Below are 19,409 nucleotides of genomic sequence, written 5' to 3' on the forward strand. Positions count from 1 at the left end.
ATTCCTTCTACAAATGCCACTTGAATCTTTTGGCCTCTCTCCTGACAAAGCAAACAAAGCTGTCAATTAATGCCAACAAAAAGACATACTATATATTTTTTTTAACTTTTCACATTGGAGACAATCATCTCCAGTGATCTAGAACAGATTCAAACTATTCAGACCACTGAAGAGGTTCTTGAATGCCAGCCAAAGGAGAAAGAACTTTATTCATAAACAAAAGTGAGTCACTGACAACAACAATAACAAAACAATATGTGAAATAACATTTATAAAGCATTTTGCAAACTATAAAGCACTATATAAATGTTTTTATAATAATAACTTGATATACTTATTATTTATTATAGTAAACATTTATATAATGCTTTAAGGGAAAATTGTCAAACATATTACCCATGGGTCATATGCAGCCCACAACATTCCCCAATATGTTCTGAATCCAATTAAAATGTAATTGATACATATTTAACAAAATAAATACAAATATAATAAAACATAGATGATGTTATTAAGTTTTCTAAGTCAATAATATTCAACCCTACAGTGTTCCTCATGCATGATTTAGTCACCTGTTTCTACTTGGATTAGACATCATTGCTTTAGGACTTACAAGGCACTTTACATACGTCATTTCATCTGATCCTTAAACTAATCTTGGCAAGTAGGTGAAATTATTATCATTTTCATTTTGCAAATGAGGAAACTGAGGCTATGGGACATTAAATGTAAATTGTAAAATATTTTAAAAATGTGAAATTCAAGATTCTGAGGGAAGATTCAAACTTGTATCTCTGCACATTTTTCTGGACAACCTAGTTGCCCCTTTTTTGTTGAGAACAAGGGAACTAAAATGAAACTGGCTCTAGAGCGAGATTGGCCCAAATTCAGAAAGCAAGGGATGGGGTGGAAGAAATGGGGAAATTCTCGTGAAACCAAGCCTCAGAATCAGGAATTAATGGGTGATATTAGCTTACAAGATCAGTAATTGATTGTGGAAGAAGGGGAAAGGGAGTGCACAAATAACTACCATTCACTGGTCACTAATAGTACACTCCACTGTTACAGAAAAATGAGGGCTAAAATTATCAAGTGCCTAAGAAAAAATCCGCCCTAGTATTGTATAACCTTGAACATGTGACATTAGCTGTTCAATGAATAGGAGCTAATGAGGAGGGAAATCATAGCAAGTTACACACTATTACAGCACTCACATTCTAAAGATTAATTCTGTAAGTCATCTCCCAGAATGGGCAATTTTATCTCTTCCACAGATGGGCAGCCTGCTTAGAAATACATTCTTTAGAAAAGTATTTTCTTCTTATCCATAACCCCTTCATTCTTATGCATAGATCTGGTCATATATGTACTCTGCTCAAAAATAGATCGATCTTCTCCTTCCTACTCAGTAATATTCAAACTCCTTGCTCTGACACTGACAAATCTGCTACTATCCTATTTTTCCAACCTGCTCTCAAACTACTTCCTTCCATTTACTCTTCTGTTCCAGCAAAACTGGTCCCTAAACCAGGCCTGCACATTCCCATCTGTTTCGTTGTTCAGACTCTTTTCCCTTTGCCTGGAATATAATCACTTCCCTTCAGATCACTGAAATTCTACTTCAGATTTCTCTATTTCTCACATTGGAAAAGATATAACAAAGTCCTATATGCTGTATTTAGATATCAATGTGTATTCTTGTGCTTAAACTGGATTTTAAGTTCTGTGAAGGCAGAGAAATGTTTCTGCCTTAGCTTCTATCATAGATCCATATAATAGGAGATATGTAATAAATATTTGTGAAATTAAGGGCACTCAGCACATATGGTCAGTCTTAGTTTGTTATGATGCATTTCTTTTTTTTCCTCTTTAGTAGTATTTTTATTTATTTTTCCAAATACATGCAAAGATAGTTTTCAACATTCCCTTTGCAAAACCATGTGCTCCCAATTTTTCTCCCTTCCTTAGACAGCAAGCAATTTGATATAAGCTAAACATGTGCAATTCTTCTATACATATTTCTATTTTCATCATGCTGCTCAAGAAAAATCATATTAAAAGGGGAGATGCAAACCATGAGAAAGGAAAAACATGTATTTATTTCAGAAAATCAATTTTATTGATATCTTTTATTTTTATATCACCTACATTTCTGAGTGTATTCTTATCCTTGCGACTCTTCTTTAATGTAAAACTATAGGTTTATAAAATACTTTTCTCACAATAACCTTGTAGATAGTAGGTGATACAAGCACTTATTAACCTCATTTTATAGATGGGGAACAAATCACGCTCTTATATATCTCAGAGAATCATCCTTTATAATAAATAACAAAAAGGAAAAAAGCACTTCAGCAAAATTAGTGAACAAGCTGAAAAGTCTGATGATATTAGCCACATATCACAATAGTGCCAAGTAGCAACAAGAAGTACCTGCTAATATCTCTTCTCTGGAGTTAAGCCTGTTTCTACAATTTCAGATCATTCAATTTTAATTGTTTCATTACTGTTTTTTTTTTTTTTTCCATTTATGTAGCTGTAGGCATTGTATATGTTGTTTTCCTCTCTGTACTTACTTTACTTTCCATCAATTCAAAAAAGTTTTCCCATGTCTCTATATTTTTCATATTTGTCTTTTCTCATGGCATAATAACATTCCAGCAAAGTCACGTACAACAATTAGTTCAGCTAACCAACTGATACACTTTATTTCTAGTTCTCTGCTACTACAAAAGTTACTACTAAAAATACTAAAAAATATGTTATTGACTTCCTTAAGATAAATGCCTAGCAATAGAATCTCTAAATCAAAGTGTATGGACATTTTAGTCATTTTAGTTTCTTTTTTTAAGCATAATTTTAAATATCTTTCCAGAATGCTTAGACCAATTCAGAGCTTCATCAAAAATGCAACAGTGAGTATACTAGTCTTTACAATCCTTTCAATAATCACTATTCCCCTCTTTGTTCATCTGCCAATTTACTAGGGATGGGGTGAAACCTGATTTGTGTTTCTTTTTCTTTTAGTGATTTGGAGTATTTTTCATATAGATGTTAAAGCTTTGAATTCTTCTTTCTTTTCATACAGTTGTTAAGTTTGTAATTCTTTAGCTAAACCACTTTTATTTATAATCCAATCCAAAGAAAGTAAACAAAGCTGAATTTTCTTATGAACGCACATACACATATACTAATAACTTTTTTCATATCAAAAAAATCAAATCAATAATTCAAGCAGGAGTAAGTCCCAAATAAAATCTTTAAATAACACTGACTTTATATGTAATATAATTCACTACTTACTTATCAGGATAGCCAATGATATCTTAGGTGGCCATCGTAGTCCTCACCATCATACAAGTGTCAGGACAAAATATAGGCTCAACTTTGAAATTTACCCCTAGCTGGCAAGGACCTGCAAGATCATCAGCTCTAATCCCTTCACTTTACAAATGAGAAAACTGAGATCCAAAGATTAAGGGACTAGCTCAGGGTACTAGTTTGAATCAGGGTTTCCTCTTTCCTAATCCAGATCTTTATTAGACTGCCAAATCCCCAATTTAATGCAGCACCCCTCTAAAAAAAGAGGAGTGAAACTTATTCCTCATAATTCCACTGTGAGAGAAAAAACTATAGCATGGAAAGCTTGTTGCCCGTAGGGACAAATCTTCTAAGGAGGAAGGCCTTTGAGGGTGTCATAAAATTCAGAGAAACATCACGATTCAGGGGTGGTAACAAACTCAATTCATCAGATCTTAATAAAGAAGTGATGATTGGTGTACCAGATAATGCAAGAAGCCAAACGTACTCACAGCCTCAATGCTTTCGGTCACACTGGAGACATCACCAGGGATGAATGATAGCAACCTTCAAGGAGTACTGATGTTTCCTGTAAATGAGAAATGGGTTGGCTATTATAAACCTGCAGGTTCAGGTAGGATTTTCAGTGAAATCTTCCCCCAAAGAGATTGTAAAAATAAACTTGCAGCTGCACTTATATGACGACCTTTTCAACCTAGTGGTTTGAATTAGAGAATGAGAATATCCTTAATGCTATATAGGAAGATCTTTGTTTTGGTTTTTAAAAAAGTTGACCTAATTTCCCAAGAATTGGAATTCTAAACCTACCCTTTACAAACCAGGTGAATTAGGTTTTGATATAATACTGAAACACTGCCAGAATATGAGAACAATCCTTCCCTTATTTCTTCTCATAAAACAGTAAAGGAAATGGCTACTTTGCAGTGAACATAGCAGTTGCTTACCTAAGAATCATCACTCTAGAATGTCACTGGACTAAGACTTCGGCTGTTCAATGTCTCTTAACAGCTAAATTTTCTGTGTAACTAAAGGTTTTTTCTCTTAATATAACTTTATCCCCATCACCAACCTCCAAACCTCTCACCACCTCCCCCCATTTGGATTGGAAATCTTCCCTAAACTGTATTATTACACTTTCTTACTTTCTCAAACCAAAATAGAATTAAATATTTTCTTGATGACTCAAAGGTGTTTTGAGAAACAGTAATTACCCTACCCATACTATAATAAAGTGATGTCCCAAGAGCCTTGTAAAGAAAGGGAAGCCTGTAAAATGGGAGTGTAATCATTTTGATTTCAGGTGATGTGAGCAATGTTCAATTTATTCTTTGTATTTCCTTGTTAGTTTCTTAGTCAGGGGTGGAAAAACTTAGTTAGCTAACTGATTATGTCTTAATGAGAGCAGAACACCAACAAATGTACCATTCAATCAGGAGGTCCATGATTAGCTGAGGTTGGGAAGAATCATGTAAGGAGGTTAATCCAGAGATGTTCTGGGAGCATTACCCAAATTAGGGATATTCTGGGACTACATATTCTATTTAGTATCTTAAGGAAATGGATATCACATGATCATGGGTGATTCTAGGTCTGGAGAACTTCATTTATGGATTAGGTTAAAAACTAAGAATCCCTTTATCTATGCCTGGGATAAATTTTGTTTTCTATTTTTTTTCTAACTATTTCTAATTTGTGTGTTCTTTCAGAAATTGTATATATTATTTTCATTTGAAAATAAATAAAAGAAAACTCTCCCTTACAGTTTGTAGGAATAGAGAGAAGGTTTAGAGGGGAAAAGATATGATAAAGCCAGGAGAAAGTAAAAGAATCTGGACAAAGGGAGTGGGATTCAGATTTTTGTTGTAATTCTTTTTTGCTTGTCCGGAAATCAGGAATAAGGCAGTTACCTAGAGTCACATGAGATTCAGATGTTTAAAGTTAGATTCAGAAGATTTAGAACCCACAATGAGAATTTAGCTATCAGAAAACTTTCTAAATTAGTAAAATATTAGAACCTTGAAACAGAAGATAAAGTTTCCCTGAGTCTATTCTAAGAAATGAAGATGATGACAAATTTTACCTAAATTAAACCTAAGGCTCACTACACAATTAGCCTCAACACTAAATGGCCCTAGACTGCTCTGCTTTTTAAATTATTTTTTAAAATAGTTTTTCTACTTTATCTTTCAAGGACAGGAGATATTTCTTAATACAGTCAGCATGCCTACCACTAGCAGAACTTGGCCTCTATGGAAGCTTGGACATCAGATAGTCATGATAATTAGTATTATGTGTAAAATGAGAAGAGAGAGATCGTGAATGAGAATCTATGGAAGAGGTTTGCTATGACTAAAGCACATGAATTTTAATGCATGGACTTACTAACATTTTATTTGACTTTTTGAAAGCCTCTTTTTTTTCTTCTTCCTATTTCTTGGTTCTTAGTGGTATCTAGATAAGTGAGGTTTCCAAAGCAGTAAACTCCAGATGGATGAACTATGAAAAGTACTGAGGAGATAATGTCCTTCCACACAATACAGAGAATTGAGAAAAGGGTTTTTTTTTTTTTTTTTTAAAGTGTTCAATACTCAAAAGCTTACAAAATCTGCCACCTAACCACAGAATTTGTGGGTTGAACAGGCCCATTGTCTAAGAACCTTCCAAAAATTACCCACAAGTATTCAAAGCTTTTTTTTTTTTCTTTCCTTTTAAAATAATTTGTTTCAATTCACTGGTTTGCATTTATATTAGAATAAATTGATTTAAAAATTTTTCCCCCTGTGAAAAATTACGGACTCTGCTTTCTCCTCTTTGGCCCGGAACTGTTGAGAGATGTAGAACCTCCCTTGGACTCAAGAACTGGGGGGAAAGGAGCAAGAACTTGGAGGTTTTGCCTGGTCCTAGACTTTGGCCCTCTCTGGCCCTGGTATTGATAAAAACAACCAGGGCCTGGCCCTGGACCCCTCCTTATTCCCTCTACTTTATTTTTAAGAATTTGCTTAAGTAGCTAAGCCAAAAGCTTATTTATAATTCTACTCTAAAAACTAGTGATACAAGTTTAAAAGCCCATAAATCATAAAACAGTAACCCTCTTGGGAAAAGCAAAACCCACGAACTCTTCCAATACTAAGGGATGAAACTTGAGAGAAAATTAAATGGCTAGATTCCAGCACACTCCTTCTATCCATTTTCACCCAATCCCAAATTCTTTCAATGCTCTAAAACAACCTGAAACTCTAATCAAAATTCCTTGGAAATTTCAAAAAAGACTTGGCCCCAATTTAAAAATGACCAAGAGAACAAGGATGACATGCTGGCAAAAGACCAATAAGGCAAATGATAGGGTTCTTCCAAAGTATTCCAATCCTCCAGTAAGAAAGTTCTAACACCTTCCCAGAACAGAATATGCCTCATTCAACTGGTCATCTAAGAATCTAGTTGTTTCCTTTAGAAGGAAAATTGCTTAGATCCACTTGAGCTAATCAGAAAGCCCTATGGTAGAAATTCCCACTTGATTCTCAGTACAACATACTTAATTCTTCTCTGCCCAGCTAAAAATGGTTAACTTTTCATTCTCTTCCATATTCAAAGGCAAATACATAGAAATGGTCTTGTGCAGGTGTGGCTGCCAAGACATCACATGAGCTAAGAGCACTTCTCATTCTAACCACATAAAGACTGTTTCTCAGTCTGTAACAACTATTTTCAGAGCTTGGTTTTTGTGTAAACCCATACAATCAGTCATAGGATCAGAGATTTGGAGCTCAGATACCTTATAAGTCATCAAGTCAGGGTTTTTAAAAACAAAACAAAACAAAATCTACCCTACTAGTCCTGATGGTGAAACATACATTTTCTCAAAATTGTTTCAAAATACATGAAATAAAACACATTGGATAACAAAGGAAAACAATTATATTGAAATATGTTTAACATTTAAAAAATAAAAAATAAAAATAAATAAAGTTTATGGACCCCATCTTAAGAAATTCTAATTTATTCAATTTATTTATAAAGAAGGCAAGTGAAGTTCAGAGAGGCTTGGTGATCTGCCATACAAAGTGTCACAAAAGATAGTAAGTGGCAAAACAGGGATTTGAGAGCAGGGTCTCTTGATTAGACCACTATCCTATCAGCTTTTCTTTCAGAATCACTCATGTCAATTCCTTTCTTTTCATTTGCCATTGAACCCAAGGAAATTCTAACCCTCAACAACTCACACAGAAACTCCTGAAATAACTGATTCCTCTCCTAAGTCTCTCTCCATTTCAATGCCTCCTATATACTATTTTCAGGATAATTTTCCAAAAAACCGAAATCTAGCCATTCTTAAAAACTTTCAATGGCTCCCAAATGCCTACTAGAAAAAGTCTCAAGTTCTTAACTTGCTATTTAAGACCCTCTGCAAAATGATTCAATCTGCCTTTTCAATCTTGTTTTCTATTTACTCTCCACCCACCTTCCATTCTAGCCAAACTAATTTGTTTATTCCCTAAACATACCTCCTACTTCCTTTTCTCTGTATCCTTTCTCACAAGATTTCACAAAACTTCTTTCCCTTCAGCTCCCAGACTTAACTCCATTTCCACTGTCTGAAGAAATCTCTTTAAGACATGGCTCAAATCCTATTCAATCAGTTAATAAGGGAGTTCCTAAGCAAAGTCTCAGGATTTAGTAGAATTCAATATTGCTCAGTTATTTATATGGCTTTTAGAAGTGCTCTTGCCTAGTTTAATCATCAAGATTACTCAATCTTACTCATCCAATATAGTCAGCAAGACAGTAATGCTGATAGAAAGAGATGGAGGATTTCCCTATTTGTATGTTCCAATAGCATAAGATTCCTGTACAATGAAAATTATGGGTCCTTCAGAAATCTAAACTTTGGGGCAGTTAAATGGCACAGTGTGAGGGCCAGGTCTGAAGTAAAAGACCTGAGTTCAAATCCAGATTCAGCCACTTACTATGTGACCCTGGGAAGTAACTTCAACCCTATAACAGTTTCCTCATCTATAAAATGAGTTAGAGAAGAAAATGGCAAAACACTATTATATCTGGCAAGAAAAACCCTTAATGGGGTCGTGAAAGGTTGGATACAACTGAAGTGACTGAATTAACAACAAAAGAGAAACTTAAATAGGCGGAAGATTGTGCTTGACTCTGCTTTTCTAAGAAACCTCTCTGTTTTTAAACTACTAATAAGTTAACTAAGAACAATTATACTACTATATAAAATAACAAAATAAGTAGCAATAATGCAATAAAAATCATATAGGCATTGTAGATGGAGGAAAAATTGAGCCCAGAATTAAGCTGGAGAAAGGCAGTGGGCCAGACTGCATTTGGAAAAGTACAAAGTGGTTTTTGCAGTATCAAAAACTTGGAAACAAAGTAAAGTAGAAGATTACAGATTAAGAGTTTGAAAGGATAGCACAAGCAGTTAATTAATAAGCAATTACTATGTATCAGTGCTGTGCTAAATGCTGAGGATACAAAGAAAAATCTTGGAATTATGGTGGGTCACTGTTGAGCAGAGTTAAAGTCTTTCACATTTGATTATCATTACAATATTGTTGCTCAATTGTACATTGTTCTCCTGGTTGTGCTAGTAGTTACATGAGTTTTCCCAGTTTTTCTGAAATCCTCCCCTCCCTCATTACTTTAAGCACAATAATATTCCATCACATTCATATTCATATTCAGCCATTTCCCAACTAATGGATATCTCCTCATACTTACTATAATTATATATATATATATATATATATATATATATATGGGATGCTTTTCCTTCTTTGATTTCACTGAGGTACAGACCTAATAGTGGTATTGCTGAGCCAAAGGTTGTGCAGAGTTTTCAGCTCTGGCCAAAGTTCCAATCTGTTCTCCCTAATTGCTGAACTGGTTGTCACAGTTCTACCAACTATGCATTGTCTCCCAGTTTTCCCATATCCTCTCTAGCACTTGTCATTTTCCTTTTCCATCATCTTAGCTAATCTGATAAGTGTGTAGCGATACCTCAATTGTTTTAATTTGCATTTCTCTAATTATTAGTGATTAAGAGTATTTTTCATATGACTTGATATCTTCTGATTTCTTCCTCCAAAAATTGTCTGTTCATAACCTTTGACCATTTACTAATTCAGTAATGGCTTCTATTTTTATAAATTTGGCTCAGTTCTCTATATATTTGACAAATGAAACTTTTATTAAAAAAAATTGTTACCAAAAAATTTCCCTGTTTCCTATTTTTAGAGTATTCAACTTCCAAGTTAGGAAAAGAAAAAGGTAAAAAGTATGAAAAATAAAAAGGAGAGGAAATGCCTAAGTAAACAAAGGGAATTTTCCAAAATTCTTGTTTTTTTTTCCTAAGACAGAAAATTCTAAGTTTCTCCATTGCCTTAAAAAGGTATGGAGTTTTTGTTTGTTTGTTTTTTACCTTTAATCTCTCCATCACAGACAAGTCTTATCTAATGGCATATAACAAACAAAGACTATTGGGAACTTCTCCAAAATTTGGGCCTATATTTTAGGAGAATAGGGGAAGAAAGAGAATCTATAAACAAGGATCATATTCACATAATGTTTTAGAGCTTACAGAATTTCCCAGCAACAACCTATCAGAGAAACACTTTATATTACTGTCATTCTTGTTTCACATCCCACTTGCCCATTTCACAGATAAGGGGACTGGCCCCAGAAGGTTAAAAGGAAGGTTAAAATGAGGGGATGCCTATCGATTGGGGCATGTTGAATAAGTTATGTTATATGAATGTAATAGAATATAATTTTTTCATAAGAAATGATGAATTGGCTGTTTTCAGAAAATCCTGGGAAAAGTCTTACATGAGATGATGCTAGGTCAATTGAACAGAACAGGAAAACAAAAAGAAAGTAACAAAAAGATTATATGATGCTCAATTTTGTAGTTCTTCTCAGCAATGCATTGATTCAAAGCAATTCTAATAAACTTTGGATAGAAAACGCCATCCTCATCCAGAGCAAGAACTAAGAATGCAGATCAAAGTATACTACTTTCACCTATTTTCTTTTTTGTGGTTTTCCCCCCTTTTATTTTAATTTTTTTCCCCAACATGACTCACATGGAAATATGGTAATAATGAATATACTCATATAACCTAAAAATACTAAATTAATTTTTTTAAATGAATGCTAATGTATTTGTCTACCTGCCATCTGGGGGAGGGGGCGGGGGGAAAGGAGGGGAAAAACTGGAACAAAAAGTTTTGCAATTGTCAATACTGAAAAATTACTCATGCATATATATATCTTGTAAATAAAAAAATTAATGTTAAAAATTTTGTTATGTATCTAAGAGGAAAATGAAATACTATTTTATATATTAAAATAAAATTGAATTTATGAAAGACAGTTCCTTTATTTTCTCAATAAAGTTATCACTAGTTGAACTGAAAAGATTTTGAATACTACTTCTCAAAAGCCTAAATCTGTTCTAAGGACCAACACAGCTAAGTATCAAAAGATTTAGGAAGAATTCTTTAGCCATATCAATTCATGAAATTAAAAGATATGTATAAGAATTATGGTTTTTATAGATGTGGTGCTTATTATTATGTATTTCCTATTAGAAAAATACATCATTAACCCTGTAATGCTGTTCAGTCATTTTAGTTACATCCAACCTTCATGACTCTATTTGGGACTTTCTTGGCAAAAGAAACTGAAGTAGTTTGCCATTTCCTTTTCCAGCTCATTTTATAGATCAGAAAAATGAGGCAAAGTGATTTACCCAGGATCACACAGCTAATAAACTTCAGAGCCTGCATTTGAATTCAGGAAGATGAGTTTTCCTGACTTCAGACCTAGCACCTTATCCCACTCTGCACCCAGCTATCCCCAGGGAACTCTTTAACCTCTCTAAGATTATAAATTACAGGTGAGTTGCTAATCTACATTAATAATAAAAGTTGCCACACCAGGGAAAAGCATTATACTTATGAAGTCAACCTTGTTGGTTCAATTATTTCATTATTATTCTCAAAGATAGTAAAGTTTGTTTACAATGTAAGGAAAAACTCCTCATTTCAAAGTGGAGTATAAATCAAAGAACACAGATTTACATCCAAACTATTAATACCTGGTCTATAATGTAAAAATTAGAAGTCTGATTTTTATTGCATCTGCAATGAGCCAAGTCAGAATACTTAAATGCAATGATCAGTTAGGCCAACCACAATATTCACATTTCTTATAATTATACAAATATTAGGGAATTTGTATTTTTATTGCCTACTTATGACCATAAAAATCTCAAGTATTTAAAATGTTGTTACCACTATTTTTTCAGCTAACATTTATTGAATGTCAGACTTAGTTTTATTTTTTAAAAAGGTCAATTTCCTCAGCTATCCTTTTTCCCCAAAAAAAACTTTAAATCAATAATAAGTAAACAGTAAGTGTATTAATTAACTGACTTGGCATGTCTATGGAGAATAAATTCAGAAGCACCTCTCCAGATACCCTCTGATGTCCTCTGGCTATATTAAGGACAATTCTACAGCAGCACATCTGGGTAGCTGCCTTCATAGAAACAAAGATTTCAGTGATGAAATTATCAAAATTATTAGAAGTTGTTAGTAATAATTAAAGACTTTCTTGCCATATCGGGAGTCTTTTAAGATTCACCAGACAAAATCTATATTCCAGAATAGAGCTCTAGGTATTGCTCTGCCTTAATGATCAATGTTGCTGCTCCTTGGTAAGAGAGAATCTCTCTAACATGGCTGCCCTGCATTATATAAAACATTTAGTGTATTAAAAAAGATAAAAAGCATCATTTTACATTGTTAAATGCCACATCACCACACATTCAACACATGATCTTTCCCTTGCTATTTAAAACAAATCCTCAGGAATAACCAAATTTGGGGAGCACTTTTAACTAAAAGCATCAAAGGTTGAAAACCGAATTATCCAAGCACTTTCTATTCCCCTCCCCCACCACTTTAAGAAAAACACTTACCTTTCTGAAATGTTTTACTTGGTTGAGGGAGAAAAGGCAGAATATATACATCATTTAGGTTCATATTCTGACCAGCACAAATCTTAAATTTCAGGCCTTCTTCCAGAAAGAAAATATAGGCTCTCTTCTCAGTAGTAGTAAGTAATCAAAATTAATTCATCAGTGCCTCGGCCAGCAGAGCTAAAATGCATGTTGACAATGTGACTCACGACACTGACTCACAGCAGATGCAGCAGGAGCTATGGAAGTTTCTCAGTTTCACTCTGCTATACACAGCATACATATAAGCACAAATTCTATTCCAATATTTCTCTTCGATAACTGAGGAAGATGACATGATGTACTGCAACAATTGCAGAACAATGCAGAATTGGACAACTGGTTCCACTCATCTGCTCTGCCTCCTAAGTTAAGTCATGATATTCTTGGACCTCAGTTTTCTCATTTGTAAAACCAGATTATTAAGCCAAGTGACTTCTGAGTTATCTGCCTTTTAAATCCTTTTCCTTTTCATATCCAGGGAAAAAGCTACTAGTTAAGTATCCTCTTATTTTCTATTATTAAAAGGCTTCTTTGCTTTAAAAAAAAAAAAAAAAAAAAAGAACAATCACTCAAATCCACGTTCTATTTTGACCATTACTCTGTTCTTCCTTTTTATTCTGAAACAAATATAAGAGAAGTATTTGTTTATCTCTCATTATTGACTACTTAATGTCATTAAAGAAAGTAAAGGGCAGAAGTATTAATATCCTATTCAAAGGGGAATAACTTCACTTTATTAGGCATTTTGGGAAAAAAATCCTTAGACTGCTTTGAAAGGACAAGTAGTCACTGATTTGGACAAGATTTGTCACAACTGAGTGAACTTTAAAAATGCCAGCTTATCATTTTTTGTTTTTCTCCCCAGATTATTTTTACCTTCTGAATCCAATTCTTCCTTTGCAACAGCAATAGCAGCAAAATTCGGTTCTGCACATATATATTGTACCTAGGATATACTATAACATATTTAATATGTATGGGAATGCCTGCCATCTAGGAGAGGGGGTGGAGGGAAGGAGGGGAAAATTCGGAACAGAAGGGAGTACAAGAGATAATGTTGTAAAAAATTACCCATGCATATGTACTGTCAAAAAATGTTATAATTTTAAAATTAATAAAATAATAATAATAAAATAAAAAAAAAGATGCCAGCTTATTAGTTCTTGATTGAAATGAGGAGGAACTCAGATCTCTATGAGAGACATGGAAGACATATGGGAGAGGGAAGGCTAGGAGAAACAATGTGGATCTAGAAGAAGGGGAGCTTAGACAAAAACAGCTACCTAGAGGAATAAGAATGTATGTGGAGGTATTCACCATTTAAGTGAGAAGAAAACTATGTAGTCACGTCTACGTATCTTTGAAAAGTCCCTGGACTAAAGACTCTCCAAACAGTAATTATGTATTTCGTCTTTCTTCCTGGACTCCATTATAAGAGCCTAAATTTTTTCCTCTGGGAATGAAAGAAATCTGTCTCTTTATGTCTATTTTTTTAAAATAAAAATACAAAAATCCAATTTCCAACAGATAGTTAACCATTGCTAATCTGGGGGTACTTAGTAGGAAAGCAGGTGGGAGGACATAACAGAAGAAAGCATTCCAGGAGAGGAGAAAGATACGATTTAAAATTGGGATATTCTGCTAGAGCACAATTTCTGCCTACAGGTTCTGTGCTAAAGTGGGGGAGAAGAGAATTATAGATTTCTTGCAATCTCCCAGAATAGGCAGAGAATATTTATCCTAGGAAAATCATTTAGGTAATGCATAAAGATGAGGAAGTGGGACAAATAAATATGGCTAACCACAAATCTTACCACCCCATTCCATGAGTCTTACACAAAAGAATAAGAGTATATTTTGTTGGATTATCTCAAATCAAAATCAAAAAGAATCTAGTATTTGTTTGTTTTAAACATTCAATTTCTCTTTTGGGGCTCTTTCTCAGGAAATGTAATCAAAATCCAAAAGAATGAGAACAGGTGAAAAATACATGGACCAAACTCTAATACAATAACATTTAATGTAGAAAACACAAAGTCCTATGCTTGAATTTGAAAAATTAACTTCACATCTACAAAATGGTGAAAGCTTGACTAAATAGCAGCGTATGTGAATAAGATTCAGAATTTTAGTTACAAACTAAATATCAGTCAATAACGTATTATGGAAGCCCAAAATGCTAATGTAGGCTCAGACTGCAGTTAGAATAGTTTATGTCTAGGCATGGGAAGGTTATACTCTTCCATAGTGAGACCACATTTAGAATACTACTGTATTTGCTTTTGGCCATGTATTTTGGTGGTCATGCTATATTAAAGGAAGTGAGCATGACCAACCTGGAAAAAAGAAAATTTGGAGTCAATGACCAAAAAAAAAGACTTCATATTCACCAAAACTTAGTATTCTTTGTAGTAGCAAAGAATTGGAAACTAAGTTGATACTCACAAAGAGTCAAAGAAACAAAATGTTACACACATGAAACAGAAGATTATTATAGTATGAGAAATTACAATCATGAGGACTACAGAGAAGAATGAAAAGATTTATATGAACTAATACAAATGGGAAGGAAACAGAACCAAGAAACCATTATACATGAAGTCCACAACAATACAAAGAGAAGGAACAATCACAAGACAATTGCAACTGAATGCTATGAAATTATAATAGCCATGCTTGGTCCCAAAGAAGAGATATAAAAAGGTACTTTCTCTTGCTGGGATGAGAGTATGGGTATCTATATATAACATCAAACTTCTTTGCTGTGCTATTAGTTTTGCTGATTTTTTTATCTTTTCTTCTGTCCTTAAAAAATTTCTTATTATAAGAGATTCCTTATTATGGAGAGAAGAGAAGAAAATATAGGTGATATAAAAACACTACTTTAATTAAGGTTTTTTTTAAGTAAAAAAAGATTTTGCAGAGATGGGTTTTCAAGCACATAGGACACTGCATATAATAGCAGATTTTTATTTTTGATGTGTTGCCTGATTTTGCTGAATTTTCTTCTTTAAAAAAAATTCTTATTCTATAAAGGATAGCTATGAGGAAAGGGGAAGAATACAAGGGAAATGTTGGAGATGTAAAACCAAAAGATGTAAATTTTTAAAAATCTAAAAATAAGATGGAGGAGAATGATGTGATAATTGTTTTCAATTATCTGAAAAAGGATTAGACTTAATTTTTTTGGTTCTAAAAAGCACTACCAGACATAAGAGGCAGAAGTTGCAGACAATCAGATTGAAACTGAAAAGCAAAAAAACCTTCTTTCCTGGGCATCTGACCAAGTAATAAGCTGCCTTAGGAAATAGTGGATTCATTTTCACTAAGAAGCCTTCAAACAAAGGCTGGAAGGCTACTTGTTGAGCATTTTGTAGGGCAAAGATAATCAAACACAGGCTATCACAAGCCTACAACACTCCTGAGTTCTGCCAGAACTACATTAAAATGCAAATAGGAAATATTTAACAAAATAAATGAAAATACAATATAATAGATAATAGTAATAGGCAGGGTTTTTTGTTGTTTGGTTTTTTTTTTAAAGTCAATCTATGGCTTTTTGGGATTTTGATGTATGGTTAAACGGCCCTATTTCTAAATAAATTTAATAACGTTGTAGAAAATGTCTGTCTTTAGGAATGGGTTGTACTAAAAGGCCATTATGGTCCCTTTCAAATCATAAGCTTGTGAGCTTTTCTCTCTTTTACAGTCAAATTCTTTTCTCCTTCCATCTACATTTACAAAAGTATCCTAGGCTATTATATTCTGTGCCCTATGGTCCCTCACATAAACCCTTTCCTTCATCTTCTAGACAACAGTCCATGAATTCTGTACCTTTCCCCACCTTTCCCCCAGACTTCACAACATACTGTATCTCTTCTATAGCTCATCTGTTAAACTTATTCAAAGACTTTAATGTATTCCTCCCTCTACTGTGAGGCTAGGCCTTGGCAAGGAACCTTGTTACATTTGTGAAGTGCGTGGTTGTAAGCCATCAAATCTTTCAGGCATGAAATTAAGTCATGTCATTTTGGTATAACAGGCTTGTAGAAAATTGGAAAAGAGGGGTGAGAAACCCTAATGGCATGTAATCTCCAAAACAAAGGAAAGTACAACTAAAAAAGGTTTTATTTTATTTTATTTGATGGCTTTAACTGCCTGCAAGTCATACCAGGCACCACTACAAAAACTGGATATTTTACTATTTTCCATCAATTTCTGTCATACCATACCATTCTGGAATGGAGAGAAGAAGCCTTCTAGGGACAGTCAAAAAGCATGAGTTCAATTGTACACAACAACAACAAGATTATGTGATGATCAACTGTGAGGGAGTAGACTTTTTTCAACAATGAGGTGATTCAAGGCAATTCCAATAGATTTGTGATGGAGAGAGCAATCTGCAAAAAGAAGGCTGTTGAGACTAACTATGGATCAAAGCACACTATTTTCACTTTTTTGTTGTTTGCTTAAGTTGTTTTTTTCTTTCTTGAGTTTTTTTCCCCCCTTTTGAGTCTGATTTTTCTTGCTCAGCATGATATGAAAATGTTTAAAAAGAACTGTACATGTTTAACATATTGGATTGTTTTGTGTGCGGGAGGGCTGGGGGAGAGGGAGGGAAAACATTTGGAACACAGGATTTTGCAAAGGTGAATACTGAAAACTATCTTTGGAAATATTTGGAAAAATAAAATACTATTTAAAAAAGCAAACAAACCATATGTTCAAATCCTGGTTCTGCCCTTTCACTTTTAGCAAAAAACACTGTTTATTTGGACAAGTCTTTCCATGCCTCAGTTTCCTCATTAGAAAAATGATGACCCTCTGAGGTTCCTTTTCAGGGCTCAAAGATTCTTTCAGTTTTTAAACTCTATGATCTAGTGTTATACACTCAAAAACAGAATTAGCCTCCAGAAAAAATAGAATCCTAGAACTGAAAGGTACTTTATAGCCCACTTATACTCAATTGCTAAGATACACTGGAGCTTCCCAATAAAATGCTATAGAACCATCTCAGGAGTATAATTATATTTCAAGGAAGTGCTTCTGACCATTCAGTAACTAAGCTTCCTTAGACAAGTCCAATGAGACCTAATTATTAGTGCAAGAATAAGTTCTAGTGGATTTAGAGGCTAATGATGAAACTTAAAACGTATTTCCTACTTTTCCTTCGTGATCCACCTCTATTCTGCAACTAATTTACTTTATGAAAAAATTTCTGTGTTCAAGCTTCAGCTACTGCCAAAACAGTGGTACTTTGTACCTAGAAATCTATATAGACTTGAAATTTTTATAGAAATAGCTCTCAGGGATTCAGAATAAAGCTTAAGGCTTCCATTGAAACCGTTTCTTGTATACTCCTTAATAAAGAACATAAAACTTCCCTAGGATGCTTCTCAGTAAGTAAGCCTCTCTCACTGCCTGGTGAACTAGTATCTCTAGCAACGCCAAGATTTGCCATTCCCATACTTGGAGGAGGAAGTCTTATTAACAGGAAAGAGAAACACTCAAAATTTTTTCTTAATCCTCCTTTGTTCCTATTCTACTCACCAAAGAGTACTGCAACTGAAAAATAACTAGCAGGAAATTAATTACATTTTAATCATATATTAGTTATTTTAGAAGAATGATCAAGAGTCTCTGTTATAACATTACATTTTACTGCATGAGTAAAAATTGTCACGTTGATACCTTAAACCACACTGTGCAGAATAAAGAATAATTAGGTCATAGAATAAAATATGTTTGAAAGAACAAGTAACAATCAATCAACTAATCAGCATTAAGTGTATATTATATACCTAAGGGGTAGAAGATACAATGAAACTACTACAAAACACCAGATATACTTGAGGATGTTTGCCTTAACACTGTAGAAAGTCTAAAAATATCAGTAAAAGTCCCTGTAACGTTTTTTCCAAAATCCCTAAATATCTAAAGAATCTGGTTTTTTTTCCCTAAGATGTTTCCAAAGGAACATCTAAATATAACATAGATGGAACTCTAAATATTTTGTATATCTCCAAACTAGTGAGACACTACCAAAAGAATTTTTTGATGATTTTATTAGCTACTGAACATGAAAAAATATAAACTTTACATGATAAAGGTAAGAAACTGTGGTTGAGTGTAGGGTTGGAATTTACATTTAAACTCTTCTTAACATTTCTTTTAAAGACTCCAAAGCTACTCACAGTGTTGCTCCACAAATGTAATAAATACAACTGTAGTGTTTTTTTTATTTTTTTTTTACTGGGTCAAAATGACTCAGCAATGGAGCATATGTGATGCTACCTATATATAACCTAATCATTTAATTATTCTATATACCTTTAAGCCATATGCATAATATAATAAAACATACAATGAACATATCTGTAATTTTTGTAAAATCTCTAACATATCATTATTAAGAAATATGCATCAGACTTGATTATAAAACAATCAAGTCAAAAGCTTTTATGATGTATTCCATCTCCACCAAGGAAAAGTGACAAGATTCTTTCTCCGTTCTTATCAACTCTTTGAAGATGGAGAAGCAGTCCCATAGAATATTATATCTTTAAGAGACCAGGACAGACAATTCTCTTACTTTGTAGATAAAGAAACTGATTATCAAAGACATACAGAAGTAATAAATGGCTAGGCAAATGGATAATTACAAGATAACTACAGTGAAAAATTATCTCTTTCTCAAGGGTTAAAGGTTTACAAGATTCATCAGTAAACTAATGAAGAGATATCTATTGAGCTTTGCTCTAAATAAAAAATATAAGAAAAGCCACTGATCAAAAATTCTAAATATTACTGGAGCAGTTAGGTAGTGCAGCGGATAGAGTGCTGGGCCTAGAGTCAAGAAAACTAATCTTTCTGAGTTCAAATCTGGCCTCAGACATTTACTAGCCATGCAACCCTAAGTAAGTCCCTTAACTCCATTTGCTTCTATTTCTTCATCTGTCAAATGAGCTGGAGAAGAAAATGGCAAACCATTCCAGGAACTTAGCCAAGAAAGCCCAAATATGTGTCCAATAAAGAGTCAGAC

The 19,409-nt window shown here is 33.7% G+C and overlaps 1 protein-coding gene across 8 annotated transcripts in view; it reads right to left on the reverse strand.

Moving 5' to 3' along the window:
* The window catches only part of INPP4A (inositol polyphosphate-4-phosphatase type I A), a 201,219-nt gene that overhangs the window by 123,019 nt on the left and 58,791 nt on the right, over positions 1-19,409 (reverse strand). For 5 of the 8 annotated variants that reach the window (XM_074300347.1, XM_074300351.1, XM_074300349.1 and 2 more), the window contains exon 2: positions 3,813-3,889. The gene's annotated coding sequence lies outside the window, so the exon portion shown is untranslated. Of the gene's footprint in view, positions 1-3,808; positions 3,890-12,325; positions 12,468-19,409 lie in introns of those variants that run through there. The other 3 variants (XM_074300348.1, XM_074300345.1, XM_074300346.1) reach the window with 2 other exon arrangements.

Source organism: Sminthopsis crassicaudata, chromosome 3 (genome assembly GCF_048593235.1).
Source record: "Sminthopsis crassicaudata isolate SCR6 chromosome 3, ASM4859323v1, whole genome shotgun sequence".
NCBI classification, from domain to species: Eukaryota; Metazoa; Chordata; class Mammalia; order Dasyuromorphia; family Dasyuridae; genus Sminthopsis; species Sminthopsis crassicaudata.